This window comes from Felis catus, chromosome A1 (genome assembly GCF_018350175.1).
Source record: "Felis catus isolate Fca126 chromosome A1, F.catus_Fca126_mat1.0, whole genome shotgun sequence".
Taxonomy (NCBI): Eukaryota; Metazoa; Chordata; class Mammalia; order Carnivora; family Felidae; genus Felis; species Felis catus.
In genome coordinates, this window is record NC_058368.1 from 184544630 (window position 1) to 184567965 (window position 23336).

A 23336-nucleotide genomic window follows, 5' to 3' on the forward strand; every position below is an offset into this window, starting at 1 on the left:
TTATGTTTTCCTACACACCTAAGTTATGAGGCATAAAACATTATTAAAAGGTAAACTGAGGCACGTTAAAGTGTTTTCTTTCCAAGAGTTTCTTTGAGCATACATGGATTGAAACTGGGCAGCACAAAACCCAAGGCGGTTAAAAGCATTCCACTGAGAGAAGCTCGGGGAACAGGTTTTATAAAGAAGATATGGAAGCAAAGCAAGAAAATTATTTGACTGGACACAGCTTAAGCAGTTGGCGTATTTGGGAGAGTGTAGTTGGCTATTTGTGATTGGTTGTTTTAAGTTTCATTTTCTCAGACTTGAGCGCACTCACTCTGGCTTAGGTTCTGGTTTACATAGGTAGGCTACCAAGGCATCAGAGCCATCCCAATCTAGTGGCCTCCTCATTAAATTACTTTTAACAACATTACAACTGTTTTATTCATTTTGAGGGGCCAGATATTTCCTGGTGCTTTCTTGCTGATGGCTGTGCCAAATTTAATTAGCATGTGAATTTTATATTTCCTTTGTCAAATATTGATCCAGGTATAAATTTTACATTTTCTACAACTTGAATGTTCATATTATTAGATAATTTTGAATGTTCCTCTGACAATAGAGACCAGAGTACATTTTTCTTCAAAGAATATATAAGAAACATGAAACTTCAAGCCAGGGCCAAAAGATAAACAACAACAAAAACAACAAAAAGAGCTCATGTTTAAGGAACATAGAAAGGCTCTGTATCATTGGTGTGCATGAACAAGCCACACTGGCAGTAAATAGTTCTCCTCCAAAAGGAAATGTCCTAAAGAACAACCAAGAAAAGAAAATGATTCCTCAGGATGTTTTTTGTTTGTTTGTTTGTTTGTTTATTTTTGAGACAGAGAGAGAGCAAGTGGGGAAGGAGCAGAGAGAGTGAGAGAGAGAGAAAGAGAGAGAGAGAGAGAGAGAGAGAGAGAGAGAGAGAGAGAGAGAGAGAATACCAAGCAGGCTCTGAGCTGTCAGTGCAGAGCCCAGTGTGGGGCTTGAGCTCACAAACTGTGAGATCATGACCTGAGCTGACACCAAGAGTCGGACACTTAACTGACTGAGCCTCCCAGGTGTCCCTGATTCCTCAGGATGTTTAAATTAAAATCAGGACAAAAAGAAATGATGAATATATCTTCTGCAGTAATACTTTAATATTTTGAGTCTTCTAAGCTTGCCTCTCCCCAAAATCTAGTATTATTCAAAAGTGCCCAAAGAACCTAAGAACACATAGAAAACACAAACTATAGACCTATAATTGAATTGCTCAATTTATTTAAACAAAACAAGAAGGGTAAAGCAGCTATCCTTCAACTTTGGTGAGTATAGCTTGTGAAAACTAAAGATCCTTGCACTTTACTCCCAAAGAATTTGATACATTAATTTGAGCGGGCCCAGGAATCTGTATTTACAAATGATTACGACAAAGACCAAGGTGGAAAACTCTGAAAGCAATGGTAATCCTTGAAGCATTCTTTCCTCTTCTATGCCTTGTTTCTTACCCTGCTGTGGTTCACTTCCCCACCCAGGATTGCCCACAAGGACTCACCAATAGTCACCAAACTTCAATTAGCTATGTTACCGAAATTAAATGTTACATTCTAATATACTTTTGTACACACTCTACCAATGCAAATAACTAAACATCAACTTCTTATTGAATAGTGTCTTTAAAAATAAGACATATAAAGACATAAACAGTTCAAAATGTCCCTTTCTTTGAAAACCTTAGCATTATGCCAAAGTTTGCCCAAGACTTTCCAGTTTAAACACTATAAACCCTATGGCCCAGGAACCCCTTAATCCTAGGAAAATCAGGCCAGTTGGTAAACCCACCAATTAATCTGTAATGGAATGTTCATGTTTCACTCCCATATGCCTATATAGTAGCCGAAGCAATGAAAACAAAGCAAAACAAAAACGAAACAAACAACAACAAAAAACCCACCTTTAATCTAGAGGTTTTTTCTTCTTTTTCAATTGCACTCTTGCTCCTATTATGCTGATACTCTTCACTTATTTTTCAGAACAAGAAACAAGACATCAAATAGCCATCCAATCCATGAATGACTTGAGGGCAAGTACAGCATCATATCCAACTTTTTATCCCCATTGTCTAATCTAGTGCCCGACACTTTGAAAGACATTCAATAAAGTTTTGGTGAATAAGAGAAGTTGGACTTCAAAATATTGCTTTCCATATGCAAGAAAGAAGTCTTTTACTTCTGTGAATATGCTCAAAGGCAGGTGTCGTCACCCCCAAGTACCAACAAATGCATGGTGCCATTTGCAAACCAGGAATATGCTCCATTTGCAAACTAGCCTTTTTCCTCCAAAAGCTTTTCAGAAAGTAGTGGCTCTCAAATTTATCTGTCAGAAGAACTGCTGAAGTGCCAGAGAAAAAATCTGTTATCTGTTGTGAAGTCTGCTTTAAGGAAATAAAGAAATGCATATATTTGTACAACCAAAGGCTAGGACATTCATCCCAGACCTTTTAATGTCCATCACTAAAGATGCCAGGAAAGTCAGATTAAGTTCAGATGCATTTCTCCTGATTCCTAGTGACAGCTGGGAGGCATCTGACAGCCATCTGACTGACAGTGGAAAAGTTTCTTCCTATGAGGGAGAAAATTGTAGGACCAACTATCAAACTAGGACACCAAAGTGAACACTTGAAAGCTTTCCAGAGATTCAATCAAGAGGCTTAGAAATTCTGACTCTTATTTGAAACATGTATCACAAAAACATCAGCAAAAATCAAAAATTCAGAAATCAATAAACCCACTATCATCATTTCACATCAACTGAAGTTATGAAGATTCCCAAATATCACAGAGACAGTCTGTGTGTGTGTGTGTGTGTGTGTGTGTGTGTGTGTATACACCTGACCAGGTGTGTGTAGGTCTGAGAAGAAAATATAACAGGACTGTGAAGAAGATACAGATTTCACACAAAGAACAAGTGATTTGGTAGCTGGCAGTTCACACTCATATAGCTAATTTGAAAACTCTGTATATAAATAACTTTTCTATCCAAATCTTAATCTTTACCTTTGCACTAATCACTTCTTTACACATTTCAGTCACCCATTAACAATCAAAAGCCCCTGAAAAACAACCTTTGACCCATAACCTTTCAACATGGTCTTTCAATATTCTCTTGTCTCTGACCACACCACTCATACTTTCCTATTACCTCTACCTGAAACAACAAGTTCAAGGCTTTTCCTCCCCGCCCCCTCCCACCTAAGCTCCATTATTTTGATGCCTTTCCTTTAGCATCCTAGCTCCTCTTACACTGACAAACAGACTGATGAAGGACAGAAGCACACAGCTTTTACAAAGTCTTTTCACTTAGGCAGTATAGGATGATGTGGCTCAGTCAAATTCTTCCAAAGAATTCAATAGGCACTGAGAATATTTGTTATTTCTTCCATTTCACACTCTTTCTCTCTGGGGTTTCTGTGCTGACAGCTGACTTTGACAGTATGTTCCATTCTGATGTCACCCCAGGCATGTAATAGTTAGGTCGAAGCTTTAACAAGAGTAATTCAATCCAGATGAAGAGGAAACACGTAGGTAATAAAATTGTGGGTGTATTTATCATAGCCTAAGATGACGGAGGCATTTATTTTTAAACCCAAACAATTATTTCCATAATGACTTCTACCATTAAGAGTTTTACATTTGTTTTATTTTGCTTGGTGTTGGGGGGGGAGGGTAGGTGGGGGGACTTCTAATTTTGTTTGGTTTCGCTTTGCTTTTGGCTTTAGCGCTTTTTTTTGCAATTTCTTTGGAGGATACTAACATGACCCACTAGAATTGCTCCATAGATTATTTCTAAAGTTTCTCCTGAAAAATATGCAATTTGACCTCTCTTGGGCATTCCCAAGGTGAATAGTTTGGGTTAAATAAATAAAGATTATATATATTCTGCAAAAGACACTGTACTTGTACATATTATTTAATGATAAGTCAATAATTCTTTACTGTTAGAAAGATAAAATCATCACAGAATAAGAAACAATCTTACTTATCACACATCTTATGTAGGTTATAGGCTTGTGTGAGTCATGAATTTTTATAGATTTAGGCATGAAACCTTTTATGCCTTCATGCAGACTGGTTTAGGAAAACAGAAAATGTCAGATCACATAAAGAAGTCATTGCCATGGGTGAAAGGAGATATAGAATTTTGGAATCTGCATGTTCAGTCCTTACCATTCCCCCTCTAACTCCTGTGCAAATTCAAGCTTCTTCACTCCTGGGTCAAGATGAAAAGTGACAAAGACTCTCCTTGGCCAAACTCTATCCAGGTTCCTCTAAGCTCTTTTTGACTAGGTCAAAATGACTGGGTCATTTAGGGAGGGAGAAAAGAAGGAAAATAGATGTAAGGAAATACTCACATATACTATAATTATAGTATAGAGTGACAGTATAGAGTGACAATGTTCATATATTTGAAGTACATATGCATATGTATGTAAATAAATATATACATACATATATACACACATATATATGAAATATACCCACACATGTATGCATGTGTGTGTGTGTCCCATTCAAAAAGTCATGAAACATGGGGGAATTAAAATGTATTATAAAAAGTCTTTTCTATCACACAAAAAATTTATGCATTATAACTTTTAAATGGTCTTTTTGCTGATTTTTTTAAGACTTTTATAAGTCCCCTATAATCTCTCTGTCATTAGGGAAAATGAAAGAAGAAGTCATGGTCCTTGATCTATTGAGTAGAAAAATATACACATATAAAATAATTGAAGAATAAAACAAGTTGAAGTTTCTATGATACAAAGCTCAGAAGTGTGCATAATTGTATTCCATAATGACCCCTCACTTTGTCAAAGTCATTATACAGAGGATTTGACTTGGCTGTCTAGAGGGCAGTCCAAGTAAGAGACACCATATATATAAAGGCACAGAAGAGGCAGAAGTAAGCGTGCACATTTCAATATACTATTGTATAGTATAGAAGCAGTATAATAAAGATGCAGAGGCCTGGTGAAGAAATAGTAAGAGAGAAAGCTGAGAAGGAAGGAGAATTGATATCTATATCTATATATTAAACATATTAAAACTAAAAATTAGGTTGAAATCTTTTCATAAATTTCTACCCAATTTAGAAGCATGCATATCAGTTTGTCATTTGTTTGCAGAATTTACCATTTCCAATTGTGATTTTGTTTTTCTATCTTCATTTAGCTTAATCTATGCTGAGGACCCCCAAACCAAAGAATGTGGTATATTCTTTCTTTGTTTTAATCATTTAACTGACAGCTAACATAATGCTCCCATTTCTAAAGAAATGAAAGAGCAAAGTTGTCTATGCTTGCTCTGATTCTACAGTCAAAAGCAGCTGGAGTTTATACAAAGGTTCGTTCAGACAGTTCAGACCCAATTGGAGCAGGTTATTTTCTTTTCCACTTCTGACTGTGAAAGACCTGGTGCCAGGTTATCATTTCCAGAAAACACCTATGCCAGAAAAACCTGCAGATAGAGACTTTTTTTTTCCTTTCTGAATTGTTAGCTGGTCTCGCAGCACATTTTGAATGTAACCTTTTTAATCCCTGCATTTGCAATTAGAGATTAAAATTCCATTCCAAGCGCCATTCGGCAGATGGCAAAGCATGAAAAAACTGAAGGTAGTTTAAAATTGTATTTATACAGAACACCAGATGAATTTGCCAGGCTGTTTCTTCCTGAGTTTATATATTCACTTGTGAAAATTGATTGTTTAAGATGTAGATTTCATTCGCAGGGATTTAGCATTTTTATAGGATTTTTAAAGCATCAATTAATCCATCTCTTTTGTTCAGCACAGTTGCTTTAAATATGGAAGTAAAATCTATATTTAAAGCAACTGCTTCTGAAAAAGATTAAGTCACCTGTACAGGGTCACCAAGGTAGGTTCAGAAAGGCCACATGATAATGAAATGGACAGGCCACTGAACCAAAGCATCTATTAAGTGGAAACCCCATTACATCTTAGGCCATGTAGGCAGTTTGATTCTTAATTAAGATTTTTTTCCTTTAAAATCCTCCAAAAGCTTTTTAAAAAATCCTTATAGCTTTTAAATGTTTACTGACATACAACAGATTCAGAAAAGTTCACACGTCATAAATATATAGCTTAAGGAATTTTTAACATGAGAATACCCACGTAAAAACCTCCCAGAACAAGAAATTAAAAATTACTCCCAACCCAGAAGTCACCCTTGTGCTCCTTCCCAAGTTATTTCTTCTCCGAAAAATCACTATTCTAATTCTAGCACCAAAGATTAAACTATATCTTAGTGAAATTCACATAAGTAGACACATACAGTATTTACTAATTTGTGTCTGGCTTCATTCACACATTTTATTTAAGACTCATCCATTCTACTGCATGCAGGGATATTTGTTCACTGTCACTGCTGCATGTAAGTATATTTTATAAATATTTCACAATTTATCCAATTTACAATTGATGAGCTTTTGGGATTTTTCCAGTTTGGAAGGATCACAAATAGTGCTTCTATGATCATTTTTAATATGTTGGTGAACATACGTGTGCATGTCCAAAAGAACTAGACCTATTTGTAGAATTGGTCACAGATCTCAACAGCACTGGACATTACTGGTCTTTTTCATGTTAGCAATCTGGTGAGGATATAGTTGCTTTGTATTGTAATTTTAATTTGCACCTTCCTGATAACTAATTGAGCACACTTCCATATTTATCAGTGATTTGTAAAGTGTTTGTTGAAGTCATTGGGCCATTACTAATTCATCTTTTTTACAAAATTTCCAGTGGATGCAAATCTCTCATGAGATAAATGTCTTGCGAATAATTTCTACCCTGGGGTTTGCTTTTCCACTCTCTGGGGTCCTTAACAGGTTCTTAATTTTGAAAAATTCAATTCAGCAATAATTTTTTTTCTGTATGCCTAGTGCTTTTTATGTTTTGTTTTATCAATCATTGCCTCTCTTAAATTCCCAAAGTGAACCATGCTATATTCTAAAATCTCTATTGTTTCAACTTTTAAATTGAGTCAACAGTCCAAATTTATTTTTGTACATTGTGCCAATAGGGATTAAAGTCATTATGTTCCATTTAGATATGCCATTGATCCAACACCTTTTATTGGAAAGACTACCCTTACCCCTTAACTATTGACGCACTGCAGTGACATCTTCTTCACAAATCAATTGATCATATATATGTGGTTCTATTTCTGGACCCTATATTCTACTTTTTGTCAATAGTATACCATTTATTGTGTAGCTTTGTAAGTCTCAATAGCGGGTGGAATAAGTCTTCCAATTTTGTTCTCAGTCAATAATTCCTTGACTATTTTGGTCCTCTGCCTTTCCAGATAAAGAATTATGAATTTCTATAAAAAAGTATAACCTACAGGGATTTTGACCAAAATTACATTGCAAATAGGTTATTTTGGTGAAAACTGACATTATTGTAATATTGGTTTTCATTGCATTATTATGATATATCCATCTATTTATTGATGACTCTAATTTCTCTAAATAACATTTTGTTATTTTCTGTGTAAATATACATAATTTAATAGTCTTATTTCTAATTATTTGCTTTGTTTTGGAATTATGCTATAGTTTCAAATTTTTATTTTCTGATTGTTTACTGCTGACATTTAAAAGTGTGTGTGTGTGTGTGTGTGTGTGTGTGTGTGTGTTGACTGATTTCAGAGAATTTGCTAAGCCTATTTATTAACTCTAATGGTTTGCCAGTAGATATTTATGGGTATTCCAAGTATAGAATCGTATTTGTAAATAATGACTTTTTTTTTCTTTCTTTCATAAATTGATACCTATTATTTCCTTTTCTTTCATTATTGCCACTGGCTAGAACTTCCAATAAAATGTTTGAGAGAAGTGGTCATTGGGGATATTTTTGTTTTATTTTGGATCTCAGGGGAAAATAGTTCAATAATTCATTCTAAATTAAGACATTTACCGTAGGCTTTTTTATATTCTATAAAATTGTGTTATTTCCCTTTTACTCCTTTTACTTATGTTGAGATTTTATCATGCCTATGTGTTTGCATTTATTAAATTCTGTATTTTTGTATTTATTGTGATAATCACATATTTGTTTTCTCTTTAACTCTATTAATGTGATGAAGATCAGTGATTATTTTTGAAATATTATATCTTGTATTCTTGAATTAAATACTATTTCATGATACTAGGTAATACTTTATATATTGCATGTTTTGGTTTTCTAATATTTTTATCGCATTTTTCAGTTATGTCACATAATAAGGTTTGATCCATAATTTTGCTATCCTGTAATGCCCCTGACAAGTTTTGATACCATGACTATGCTAGTTTTATAAAATGAGTTGATAAAAATTCTTTTTCTATCCTATGGATAAAGCTGGTGTTCTCTCTTTCTTAAATTTTTTGGAAGAATTTGCTAGTGAAAATCTATACGTCTAATGCTCTCTTTTATAAAATTTTAGTATTAATTTATGCATGTATTTATTTTTGTGGGTTCATGATTTTCCTTTGATGTAGAAACAATTAAAAATATCAATTTCTTCTTCTTTCACTTTTGATAACTGTGTTTTTAGAGGTTTTACCCATTTCACATAAATTATAATATGTATTGTTAAAGCTTTTTGTTTGTAAGCTCTATGCCCAATGTGGGGACTTGAACTCATGACCCCAAGATCAAGAGTTGCATGCTATACTGACTGAGCCAGCCAGGCATCCCTAAGTTATTTTATTTTCTTTTTTATATCTTTTTTTATATTTTGATGTCTGTAGGCTCCAAAGTACTTTAATTTTCTTTATCGCTGATACTGACAATTTGTGCTTTCTTTTTGTTTTTTAATTAATAAATTCAGTTTTTTAATGCTCATCTTTTCTTTGAGAGACAGAGCATTGAGACAGAGCGTGAGCGGGGCAGGGGCAGAGAGAGGGAGACACAGACTCTGAAGAAGGTTCCAGGCTCTGAGCTCTCAGCACAGAGCCCGACATGGGGCTCAAACTCACAGACCACAAGATCATGACCTGCGCCGAAGTTGGTCACTCAACCAATGGAGCCACCCAGGTACCCCTGTGTTGTCTTTCTTGATTAAAGGTATTTTAATCATATTAGTTTTCAAAAAAAGATGACTAGCTTCTCTGACTTTTCCCTATACAAATTTATTATTTTATTACCTTTTCTCATCTATTATTTTCTTTCCTTTATTTTAGTTTATTTCCTATTTTCTTTTATCATTTTAATTAGATAATAAAATTATTCTTCTCAACTTTTTTTCTCTTCCAATATATACATTTAAGGCTATATATTTTCCTAGAAGTATGGCTACAGCTGTATCTCACATGCTTTCATAAGTAGTACTTTTTATCACTTAGTTTGTAATTGTAATTGGAATTCTAATCTTTGGAACTTGTAAAGATTTGTTTTAGGAACCAACATATGGTCTGTACATTTGAAATGAATGAACCCTGTAGTTGTTGATATGGTGTTCTATAGATATCAATTATATCATGTCATGCACTGAGAAAATTTTATGTATTTCTATGAATTTTCTATTATATGTATTGAGACAGGCTTGTCAAAATCTTCAACTGCTGGGTGTGAAGTAGACTAATTTTTAATGCTTTTATTTTTTTATGTTATTGTATACACAAAGAGAGAATTGTTATATTTTTCTACTAGATTGATCTTTCTGTAATTATAAAATGTCTGTAGATCCAACAATTTTTTTTTACGGTCTACTTTTTCTGATGTTGTATAATTATGACAGCATTCTATTATATATGGTTTGCTTTTTCTATTTTATTCTAATACTTTTATTTCACTATTTCTCTACCCTTATATTTATGGTATATTCCTTACAAATAGTATACAGTCAGGGCTTGCTCTTTATCTAGACTGACAATGTTTTTTACTTGGGTCATTCAGTCCACCTGCATTTAATATGACTATTAGTATGTTTGGGCTTATTTTACTTCCTAATTCTTTTTTTTAAGTTTATTTATTTATTTTGAGAGAGAGTGAGAAAGCATGTGCAAGTGGGGAGGGGCAGAGACAGAGAGAAAGAGAGAATCCCAGGCAGGCTCTAAGCTCAGGGTGGAGCCTGATGCATGACCCCAAGATCACCAGTGGAGCCGGTATCAAGAGATGGACGCTTAGACGACTGAGCCACCCAGGTGCCCCTATGCCCTTATTCTTTGTTTTTCAATGGCCCGATCTGGTTTTTTGTTATTTTTTTTCTTCCTTCCTGTTTTCTTGTAAAGTAACTAACCATATTTTATTTCATTTTCACCCACCATTAGCTTTAAGTTATATGTTATCATTTTTAAAAAGTTACCTTAAAGAAAATAAAACAAATGAACAATAGGAAAAAAGTGAGGGGGGAGGCAAACCAAGAAACAGTTATTCTCTTAACTATAGAGAATAAACTGATGGTTAGCAGAGGGGAGGTAGGTAGGGGGGTAGGGGAAATAGGTACAGGGATTAAGGAGTGCACTTGTTGTGATGAACAGAGGGTATTATATGGAAGTGCTGAATTGCTATATTGTACACCTGAAACCAATATTACACTGTATGTTAATTAACAGAAATCTAAATAAAGAGTATTTGAAAATTACTTTAAAGATTATACTACCATTTTGACATATTAAATTCTACTAAAAGTTAGTACTTTTACCACTACCAGGGCAATGCAAGAATATTAGAACTCTTTAAATCCATTTACTCCTCTCCACTATTTCATATAATTGTCATCTATTTTTATTCCAATTACATTTATTGCTTTGTAGTCAATATAGATTTATATTTACCCACATATTTACTTTTATTGCTCTTCATTACTTACTGAATTTTCACACTTTTATAAGAGATAATTTTCCTTCTCCTTGAACAACTCCCCTAAAATTTTCTTTCACTTTAAGTGTGCTGACAATAAATTCCATTTTTTCCAGATAATATTTTTCTTCACTTTTTTTCTTCCACGTTTTTACTTAAATTCCAGTTAGTTAACATAAAGTGTAATAAATACTAGCTGCAGTTGTAGAATTTAGTGATTCATCACTTATATACAATACCCAGTGCTCATCACAAGTGCCTTCCTTAATACCCATCACCTATTTAACCCATCCCCCTGCCCACCTCCCCTCCAGTAACCCTCAGTTTGTTCTCTATAGTTAAGAGTCTGTTTTCTGGTATGCCTCTCTTTTTATCCCCCTATGTTCATCTGTTTTGTTTCTTAAGTTTTCTCCACTTTTGATTTTTAAGACGAGAAGTTTTTTCCTTTCACTACTTGAAAGATATTATCTTAATGTCTTCTGGCTTCCATCACCTATGCTAAATATCTATTCATTACTCTTACTGTTGTAACTTTGGAATTTTATCCTAGCTATTCTTGAGATATTTTCTTAATCTTTGATTAGAATATAATGAACCCAGGTATGTATATGTATGTGTGTGTTTGGTTTTTATTTTGAAAATTTATACTGCTGGGGTGTTGAGAAAAAAAACTTCCTAAATCTGCATTGATATACCTCATCAGATTTGGAAAAACCATGGCCATTCTACCTCTAAAGACTGCTTGTATCTTATTCAATTCTCTCTTCTCCTTTTAGAACTCTATATATTTGATAGACCTTTTTGTACTATCCCATGTATCTCAAATGTTCTTTTATATTTTCCCTAATAGTTTCTATCTGAACATTTTCAATTCATCTGTCTGTAGTAAATAGTTTTATTTTCTGCTATTAAACCTACTAGGTTTATAATTGTCATTTAATTTTTTTTAATTCTAAAATTTCCATTTGATTCTTTATTATTGATTCTAATGTTTTATTCCCCACATTCTTATTTATTTTCTTAAACATAACAATGAGCAATTTTAAATCCTTGAACTACAAATTTTTGTATTGCTAAAATCAGGATTCTGATAAAAACTCTGCTTAGATTTTTAGCCTCCATTCCTTTATGCTTGGCTTTTTAGCCTTCTGCTCTACCCAGAATGTTTCCACTGGGAAAGAACCATAGAACGTCAGGTCCATTGGGGTGTTGTTTTCTTCTCTAGAAACTTGGCCTCTCAAGTGCTGACTTCCTTTATAGCCCTGAACTCCATCTGTTATCAATTCAACCCCCGAAGACATGTAAAAGGTCTGAGCCACTGCTCTCTACCCATACCACTTATAAACTAGAGAACATTTTTAAGAAGTGGAAGAGAATGTTAGGTTTATCTCACCCTTTTCTTCACTATCTGTAAACCTCAAGCCCTGGGTGTTTTGGTTACTTTAAAATGCCTTTTGCATTTTTTTCATTCCACCTTTATGACAATTCTCCATAAAGGATTGGTCACATACAACCTATTCTATCATAGCCAAAGGCAGAAATCTTCTATCTTAGACTTTTGTAAAACTTCAAAGTTTGAAGCTGTAAGGTAGACTAGAAGAATAATTGAAAAAAAAATGATATTACAGATGCAAATATAAGTTGAAATACTGTTAATTGCAAACTGATAATGGATATGGGGGGATGAATTATAATATGTGGAATAAAATACCTATTTTTAAATCCCAGTAATAAGACTCAATAGCTCTAATGCTAGAGCTAGTCACATAAACTTTCTGACTATTGGTTTTCATCTGTATATAAGAATAAAAATTAATAAGATTAAATGATGTTTTAAGATGAAAATCATTTGTGAGTTGAAATGCAAGATACTAAGGAAATTCAGAAAATTCCAGGTACTTACTTTTAAATGAAAAGGATCAGAATGTGACACATAATAATCTGCTCCACAGATAAGAGCTCTTTGTGGGTTCTGAGAAGTTATTTTTCAATGGGTTTTTACTTACTCAAAACAAACCTAACTAAAATATGATGCATAACAAAAGAAAATAGAAAAATGAACAGACTATGACAAGTAAAGAGATTAAAATAGGAATTAAAAAAATCCTCCCCCCCCCACACACACACACACAAAGCCCAACTAGAGATAATTTCGCTGGTGATCTGACAAAACACTTAACGAATCTAAAAGACACAACAAGAAAACCATGGACCATTTTCTCTTATGCATACAGACCCAAAAATCTTCGATAGAATACTAGCATACCAAATCCAAAAATATATGAAAAAAGATTATGCACAATGATCAAATGGAATTTATCTCAGGAATGCAAGGTTGGTTTAATATGGAAAAATCTATTAATGTAATAGACCATATCAACAGATAAAATTAAAACCCCAAACCATATACTCAACACTAAATTGCACAAAAAGCAATTGACAAAATCCAACACCATTTCACGATTAAAAAAATATCTAGGCATAGAAGGAAACTTGCTCAACACAATAAAGATCATCTATGAAAAATCACAAGCAACATCCACTTAATTTTGAAGAACTGGATATTTCCTCTAGAGGTCAGCAACAAAACAAGGATGTCTACTCTCTTTACTTTTACTAAACATTGTACTGGGAGTTGTAGCCAGGGCATTAGGACAAGTAAATAAAATAAAAATATACCTAAATTAGAAAAAAGAAATAAAATTATCTCTATTCACAAATGACATGATCTTGCACAGAGAAAGTTGTAATCTACTGTTAGAAAAGAAATTATTTCAGCAAAGTTGCAGGATACAAAAATCAATATAAAAAACCAATCATGGGGCACCTGGGTGGCTCAGTTGGTTGAGCGGCTGACTTTGGCTCAGGTCATGATCTCACAGTCCATGAGTTCAAGCCCCCCCGCATCGGGCTCTATGCTGACAACTCGGAGCCTGAGGCCTGCTTCAGATTCTGTGTCTCCCTTTCTCTGGCCCTCCCCCGTTCATGCTATGTCTCTCTCTGTCTCAAAAATAAATAAACATTTTAAAAAATCATATTCTTGTTATCTACCGATAAACAATATAAACATAAAGTTAACAAAACAATTCAACTTACAAAAGCATCAAGGTGAATAAAGGGCTGCTTAGAAATAAATGTAACAAAAGAAGTATATTATTCATATCCTGAAAACTGCAATACACTGCTCATGGAAATTAAAGAAACTCTAAATGAATAGAAAGACATCTCACAGTCATGTTCAGAAGACTTAATGTTGTTAACATAGCAAGACTTTCCAAATTGATTTACAGATTCAATGCAATTTCTATGAATCCCAATAGCTCCTTTGCAGAAATGAACAAGTTGATACTAAAAAAATATATACAAACTCAAAGAACTCAGAATAGCCAAAACAATATTGAAAACAAAGTTAGAGGATTCATACTTCTGATTGTAAAAGTTACTACAAAGCAACTATAATGAAGGCAGCATTGTCCTGGCACAGGATAGACATATAAATGAAAAGAATACAAGTGAGTGTCCAGAAATAACCTCTGGATTTGGCAGAGGTTCATAGGCATGAAACTGAGCACAGGCAACACAAGTAAGAGCAGATAAATTAAACTTCACCATAACTGAAAACATCTATGCTATGCTTCAACGAACACTAGGAGGAAAGTGAAAAAACACAACTCACAGAATGGAAGGAAATATTTGCAAGTCATATATCTAACAAGGTACTTGTATCTAGAATACATAAAGAACTCCCACAACTCAAAAATTTTAAAGAAAAGATAATCCAATGACAAATTGGTGAAGGATTAAATAGACAGACATGTCTCCAAAGAAGATATAAAAACAACCAATAAGCCCATAAAAAGATGCTCAGTATTATTAGTTATTAGGGAAATGCAAATCAAAACCGCAATGACATACCACTTTAACCCACTAATATGGTTAGAATCAAAAAGTCAGACAACGGGAATTTATAAGGATGTAGAAAAAACTGAAACCTTTATACAAGGTTTGTGGGAATTTAAAATGGTGCAGCTGCTTTGGAAAACAGTTTGGCAATTCCTCAAAAATGTAAATATACAATTACTATCTTACCAAGCAATTTTACTCCTAGGTTTATACCAAAGACAAACACATGCATCCACAGAAAAACTTATTCCCAAATGCAGCACTATTCATAATATCCAAAATGTGAAAACCACCGCAATGTTCACGAACATGTGGTATATGTGAAGAAACAAAATGTGGTACATCCAGGAAATGAAATATTATTCAACAATAAAAAGGAATAGAACACTGCTTCAAAATGGAATACTGTTGAAAACACTATGCTAAATAAAAGAATTTGGTCATAGAAGATCATGCATTATTTGATCCCATTTTTATGAAATGTACAGAATAGTCAAATCTATAAAGACAGAAATTAGTGATTGTGTAGGGATGAGGGGAGGCGTAGGGATTGGAGGGTGATAGCTAAAGGGTATAGGGTTTGTTTTAGGGGCAATTACAATGTTCCAATATTGTGGTGATGCTTGCATCACTCTGTGAATATACTAGAAACCACTGTCATCATATAGTTTAAACAGGTAACTTGTATGGTATGTCAATTATTTCTTACTAAAGCTGCTAACCCATCCCCACCCAAAATAGAGGGTATATATATTCAGCACTGGCACTAGGTACTATAAGAATTTAAAATATATTAATTCCTCATTTTCATAAATATAAGATCTATAGAAAGAAGACACAAATATATATATATATATTTTTTTTAATTAAACACCACACCAACAAATACACATTTGCCTCATTTTTAGACCCTAAATTTCAGTGGCTTTTAAAATGTTTACATGACAGAGTGGCTAAAATGAACAAGTCAGGAGACGATAGATGCTGGAGAGGATGTGGAGAAATGAGAACCCTCTTGCACTCTTGGTGGGAATACAAACTGGTGCAGCCACTCTAGAAAACAGTGTGAAGGTTCCTCAAAAAATTAAAAATGCATCTACCCTACGACCCAGCAATAGCACTACTGTGGATTTACTCAAGGGATACAGGAGTGTTGATGCATAGGGGCACTTGTACCACAATGTTTATAGCAGCACTTTCAACAGCCAAATTATGGAAAGAGACTAAATGTTCATCAACTGATGAATGGATAAAGAAGATATGGTTTATATATACAATGGACTACTACTTGGCAATGAGAAAGAATGAAATCTGGCTATTTCTAGAAACATGGATGGAACTGGAGAGTATTAGGCTAAGTGAAATAAGTCAGGCAGAGAAAGACAGATACCATAGGTTTTCACTCGTATGTGGATCCTGAGAAACTTAATATAGGACCATGGAGGAAGGGAAGGGGTAAAAAAAAAAAAGTTACAGAGAGGGAAGGAGGCAAACCATAAGATACTCTTGAATACTGAGAACAAACTGAGGGTTAATGGGGGGTGAGGGAGAGGGGAAAGTAGGTGATGGTCACTGAGGAGGGCACCTGTTGGGATGAGCACTGGGTATTGTATGGAAACCAATTTGACAATAAATTTTATACGTGTGTGTGTGTGTGTGTGTGTGTGTGTGTATCAAGAATTAAATAAAAATTTGGCATAAAACTGGGGAAAATATATATATATATACATATACTAGTTCTGAACTTCTTTCTGTTAACAATGAAAGGATCCTTCATTTAAAAAAATCATTTGTATAAAGTGGAATAATGTTGAAGTGATCAAACTATCTTTTTGAGAGGGAGGCATTGAAACTCTGTATCTGAATAAAAAACTGGGGAAAATGAAAAAAATAAATAGATCAAATGTTTACATGAATAAAAGTAGGATATATCTTAAAATCAAGGTATAATTTGATGTAGGCTACTACTCCTCATAACAACTATTATTTACCCTTCCTCAGTAACTTGGAATCAAATAAAATATAATGGAAAACAATTTGTATTCCACATGTCAAAAAGCACATTACAAATTCATGCAAGAAGTCTCATACTACTGAGATCTGAAATGGTCACAGAAGCCTTTATCAAGATTTGGGCTCAAAGAAATCTTTGAAGAATGGGCAATGTGCAGATTGTGAGAAAAAGCAAGAAAAAAAACTTTCAGGCACTTTTTATGGAATTTCTGCAGATGCCTTATACTTTCATTCCCCTTTGCTTCTACTTCTATGCCCTTGTTTTTAAACATACCAGACACACACATTGGCTGCATATAATCATCCAGTAAAGAATGAGGTCCATGTATTTTTTTATAAGTCACACATACTACCAATACAAATACTTTACACAATTCAAGAAAAAAATAGGTAAAAATAACGCATTGTTTAATAAAAGATGAGGGAGTTATAATGATTCTCTGATAGTCTACTGTCTTACTCATACAAAAGCAACAATTGTGTTTATAGGAAATCTAAATTCATATGGTGATTTTACATTTTACATAATTTATCTTCCTCAAATATTGTATCACCAGCTACTCAACTAACTAATCCCACAAAACAACACAGGATAAGCCAAGGCATTATTTCTTTTAAAAACCAGACAAATCCTGGGGCGCCCAGGTGGCCCAGTCAGTTAAGCATCTGACTCTTGATTTCATTCAGGTCATGATCTCAGGGTTCTTGAGGTTGAGCCCTGAGTCAGACTCCAAACTGACACCAGAGAGCCTGCTTGGAATTCTCTTTCCCTCTTTCTCTCTCTTCCCCTCCCCTCTCTCTCAAAATAAATAAACTTAAAAAAAAATAGACAAATAGTGTAATTGTTAAGAACTTGGACTGGTCTCAAAGCCAAAATCCTCTCATTACTACCTGTAAGACCTTGTGCATGTTCCCTAATCTCTGAGTCTCAATTTCCTCATCTTAAAGTGAGAACAATATCATCTAGCTATGGAAAAAGTGGATTTTTTTCATGGTCCTCATATGAACTGAATATCAGAACTACCCAAATAAAAGACCATTAAACCAGAGTCGAGGTAGATTTCAAGGCAATGGATTTATGTAGTTGAAGAAAACCAAAGAAAGCTGTAAATCTACTTTCTGCTTCCAGATAAGAATACAGGTTTACTATTATTAAGTTTGGTTTCAGAATCATGAGTGTCCCATTATTGTAAATATTCCCTTAAAAGGTAATATAGATATTGTTTGTGCAACTTTCTGAATAGTGACACAAAATTGACTGTGGCATAGCAAAGATGATACTCTCCGGTCTAGCAAAATCCTTCTTGTCAGTACATCTGGGTGATCTCTGAGTAAAAGCTATGCAAAGATGTGCTGAAACTGGTCCTGCGGTCTCTCAGCATGCACCTCACTTACACAAAGACTTTGCATCCTTGACTCATTAACTCAGGATCACAATCTAACCTACAGAGAATGTTTGTGTAAGTGCCAGATCTTCCCAGGATCCATAACCTCATAGGCTGTTGTGCACACATAACTATATAATGCATTTAAAATGCTCAGCAGGATGCCTGTTACAGAGCATCCCTAAATAAACACTAGTTAAGACTATGATGAAGGTGGTAACAATGATTAAATGAACAGATGCATAGGTGATGCATTCTATTCTGGCAGATGACCAGTAAGACAGGGGCGATGCTTCTTTTACTCCTCAGAAAGGTAGGGAAAGAATAAGGATTTTATTTTATTTTACTTTATTTTACTTCATTATATTTTTAAATTTGTTTTAATGTGTATTTATTTTTGAGACAGAGACAGAGCAAGAGCAGGGGAGAGGCAGAGAGAGAGGGAGACACAGAATCTGAAACAGGCTCCAGGCTCTGAGCTGTCAGCACAGAACCCAATGTGGGGGGGTTCAAACCCAGAAAAAGTGAGATCATGACCTGAGCCGAAGGCAGACACTTAACAGACTGAGCCACCCAGATGCCCCAGGATTTTAATTAATCTAACCTTCCTTCTCATTTTAAAGAATTTCAAAGATAATTAAAGGCAATATGGTGATCTAGAGAGTGTATCATTGAACACTTTTTCCTCTGCCTTTAAACTAAAAACTGAGTGATGGATATTAAGCTAAGCTGGACTCTGATATTCCAAAAGTGGTAATTTTTGTGATTCAGAGCAAGTCTGTGTTCAATATTTAATATAACAGTGGTTCACTCATTTAGTAGACAGCCCTACAAGATCATGCAGAAGATACAGATCCAAAATCTAAAGGCCCCTCAGAGTGAAAGTAATACATAGGGATGAGTTACTGCAGGACTCTGCCTCTGTCTCCTCTTACACTAAGGTTCTGCTGTTACCAGCTCTGTGGTCTCAAGGAAAATACTTAATCTCTCTCTGTCTCATTACACTCGTGAAATGAGGAAAGTAGAGGCTACCTCATAAATTGTGTGGGATTATGATTATCATTTCATCATCATAAGCATTATCAAAATGTCTTAATTTAAAATGATGTAAGGAAAGGAAGTCAAGATTATTCAGAAGCCCTGACATTCTATCTTCCTATCTTTATCTGTAAAATAGCCCTCAAGTCTTCCTATACTTTAGATACATCAAAATATTAATTTTCTACTTAATTACACCCTAATTCATTCATTCTCAAACATTAGTTAAGCACCTACTACCTTTCAGAACTCTGAAATACAACAATGAAACAACATGGACTCTGTTCTCAGGGAATTTACAATCTGATAAAAAGCCACTATTATACCATTAGTGGCTTTGCTGCACTAATCTAAACATAATTTTTTACTACCATCCTGAATGGATTAAGGAAACAGCTTCCAATACACTGAAAAATCTGGATCTGCCCTCCTTCTCTTGTTACAATTTTTTTAACCTTGAATACAGTGTTTAAAACACTGGGTCTTTAAAATTAGTTGTATAAATGGTAAATTCCATTATGGAAAGCATGGTGTCTTTTTTATATAGGGTCTATGTCTGTTTATCCAACAGCACTACCAAGCTATAACTATCACCAGACATTATATATAAATATACATGCGCATAATAATAATACCCATATTTTTCTTTGGAATTTTCTATTTTCAAAATACTTCCTCACACATCTCTTCTTTTAACCTCGCAGTAACTTCTAAAATGTGTAACTATGAAAGAAAAGAAGACCTCTTTAATGAGTTGCCAAAAGACAGAGCTGTGAGTCTAGAACAAAAGACTTCCCACTCTAGTTCCAGGGATTTTTCTACCATGATCCCAAGACCTTCTAAGATATATCCTACAATTTGTCAATTTTCAGATGGGCTTTGAAGAAACAAGCAGGTTGGAAGTTAGAAATGAGAAAGATTAGGAGAAGGAAAGATTTACTACTTTCTTAAAAAGGATAAAAAGCTATTCTTAGCAAATGACAAGTCTAAATTCAAAAGACAACTCCAAATCTATAACCTGTGGTACTATTTCCCTACTAAAATATAACTAAGGTCAAAACATTTTCACCTGTGGGAGATGCCAACATTTTTTACTTTGTATCCATAGCACTAAGGTTCATAGCTATGTTCATCTCCCAAGAATAAACCATATGATATTGGTTACGGTACTAATAAAAGATATGGTTGGTATCCTTACATATGCATGTATATACCCATATATGTGTACATGTGTGTATAACCTTGTCACTTTGCAGAAGTACTAGACAAGCTTCTAATTCATAAAGCTCTCTCACAAATATTCTACACTTGCAACATTGCGATTCTCACTGACAAAAAGGGCAACTTAGCCTGGAACTTATGAACTATCATCTTAGATCCAGTAAATTCTTTCTGTCATCTAATCTTTTACTTTTGAAAAATTAGATGCAATCTAAACAGTTATTTTTCAACATGTATGCTTGAACATTCTGGTCAATGCTGGTACTAGAAATGTATGCTTACAGTGGCATTTGGGTTATAATTGTCTAAAACAGACTATGTTGAAATCATCATGCCCCTACATTCTCGAAGACTAACAGACATAAGACTTTCCTGATATCTATCAACATCTGTTCTTTTACCTAGCCACTACCTCCATGGTCATTTGGACAAGCTCACATATTGAAGCAAGAACTTTCCACTGATGGTGAGCTTATCACTTTCTTCTAAACTTCAGGATTGACAGAGTCAATAGTATTTTCTCTGTGTAAAAAAAAAAAAAAATTAATGCCTACACAGCTGCCAGGTTGGGGGATAGGGAGGAAGAGACAAGAAGATAAATTTTAAAGCAAGAAGATACTCCTATCTGTTGGAAATTTGCTAGGCTTAAAATGTAGCCCCTATACCTGTTGGGATGAGCACTGGGTGATGTATGGAAACCAATCTGACAATACATTTCATATTAAAAATAAGTAAATAAATAAATAAATAAATAAATAAATAAATAAATAAAATGTAGCCCCTACACACTAAACGTTGCCATTTATTCTAACGCCACAACTTTGGACACACACTTTCTAAAATAATCTTAGTCTCCAGGCATTTTTTCCAAGTTCTCTCAAGTTTTAATTATCTATTCACATAGGTCTAAAGCAAGTGTAGAACCAAATTTATTGCAGTGTGGACAAGGATCTAGACATAAAATATCAACCCTGTCAGCTAACTGGCAGTTCTCTTTGTTTGTATACTCCTGCAATTACTTCCAGGTCATTAGGCCCATCGTGAGTAGATATTTTACTGTCATTAAGAAAAGTAGTGTAATGACATTCAGTGATTATGAAATTATAGCAATAAAAGAGGGGAGAAGTGAGGCCAACAAGTTATAATCATTGAATTTTAGCTAAATTTTGAAAAATTGGGGCAAAAATTTTTAAGAAATAAATATTAAGAAGAAAGCCAACATTTCCTTACTTTAATTATCAGATTTGTCTTATTCAACAAAAGTATACTGAGGGCCTCTAGTGAGCCAGACACTGTAGCAGGTGCTAAAGGATAGCGCTTTGGATAAAATGAACAAGATCCTCAGTTCACAGAATTTATTTCTAAGTGAGATGAAACAGACAGGTGAACACACATACCAGAAGCTATTTGATAGTTGTAAGTGCTATGAAGAAATAAAACTAGGTGATACAATAGACGTAATATAGAAGTTCTTCCTGAGGTCTCACACTAAAACTTAGACCTAAATGACAAAAAGAACTCAGTAATTTGGAAATCAAGCAAAATTTGGGACATCTGGAACAAAGGCTATGAGACCAGAATAAATTTAGCAAGTTTTAGGAATAGCAACAACAAAAGGTCAATGTGGTTAGAAAATATTGACCAACAGGAAGGGACTGGAGAAAGAGTCAGAGACTAGATTGTATAACACCTGATAGACCCACATACTGTAATAAATACTTATTGAAAACCTAGTGTGTGCCAGGCACTATTCTTTATTCTTAACTCTGGGATTATATGAGTAAACAAAAAGGGCAAATTCCTTGACCATAGGAAGCTTACTTTCTAGTTGTAAGAGACAGATGTTAAAGTTTAAAAATATAAATGCTATGGAGAAAAATAGAATGGGATAAAGAAAATAAGTTGTATGTGGTGGGGGGGAGGCATGCTATATTATATAGAGTAGTGTGGTAGATGAAGGATGACTGAAAGTTCTTTGCTACTCCTTATACTTTAATGTTGAATCTGATTCCCTTACCTCTGAACCTGAGTCAGCTTAGATCACTTACTTCACCAGCAGGATACAGAGAAAGTGGTTTTCTTATGTGGCTAGAACATAATAATCCTCGTAGCTACTGTCTCTTGGAACATTCTCTCTGGGAACCCTGAAAGCACCATGCTGGAGATATCAAGTGTTAAGTTCCTGGTTGTCGTATGCAGCATATCAAATGGCTCTCAATGAGCACAACTTCCTAATATTCATATCCTTGTGTATTCCCCTTCCCTTGAGTCTGAATCGGACCTAGTGACTCACTTCAGAGGGAATACCATAAACATGTTGGAATGTCACTCTCAACTATGTCTTCTTTCTGGCTTGATCTCTCTGCTCTCTCTTCCTCCAGATCACTACAGGGAACTCAAATTGCTATGCTATCATCAATCAGTGAAGGGGCCCATGGAGAATGTCTGTGACCAACTACCAAAAGGACTTAAGACATGCTAACAGCTGCATGAATTTTAAAGCTGTTCCTCCCCAGCTGACTCTTGAGACAAAACTCCAGAAAACACCGTGACTGCAAATTTGTAAGAAACCCTGAGACAGAGAACTCAACTAAGTTCCACCTGAATTTTTAACCCACTTAAACTGTGAATTAATATTCATTATTTTAAGCCACCTTGTTTTCGGATAGTTTGTTACACAGCAACAGCTAACATACTAGAAGACAATCTTAGTTGATGCCAGCCTTCGGTTCATCCCTGCCAAAGTGCCAGACACATGAATGAAGTCTCCCTGTGAGTGCATACTCCAACAAAACACCACTAGATGATCTCCGTCAATGACAATTACAATAGAAAATTCCTTCAGCCTGGCCCTGCCCAAATTCCTGACCCACAAAATTATAAGCTAATTAAAATGGTGAT

The 23336-nt window shown here is 34.5% G+C and overlaps 1 long non-coding RNA gene across 1 annotated transcript in view; it reads right to left on the minus strand.

Moving 5' to 3' along the window:
- LOC123379616 overlaps positions 1-23336 on the minus strand; it is a 66541-nt gene that overhangs the window by 24307 nt on the left and 18898 nt on the right. The gene's annotated exons all lie outside the window — the stretch shown is intronic.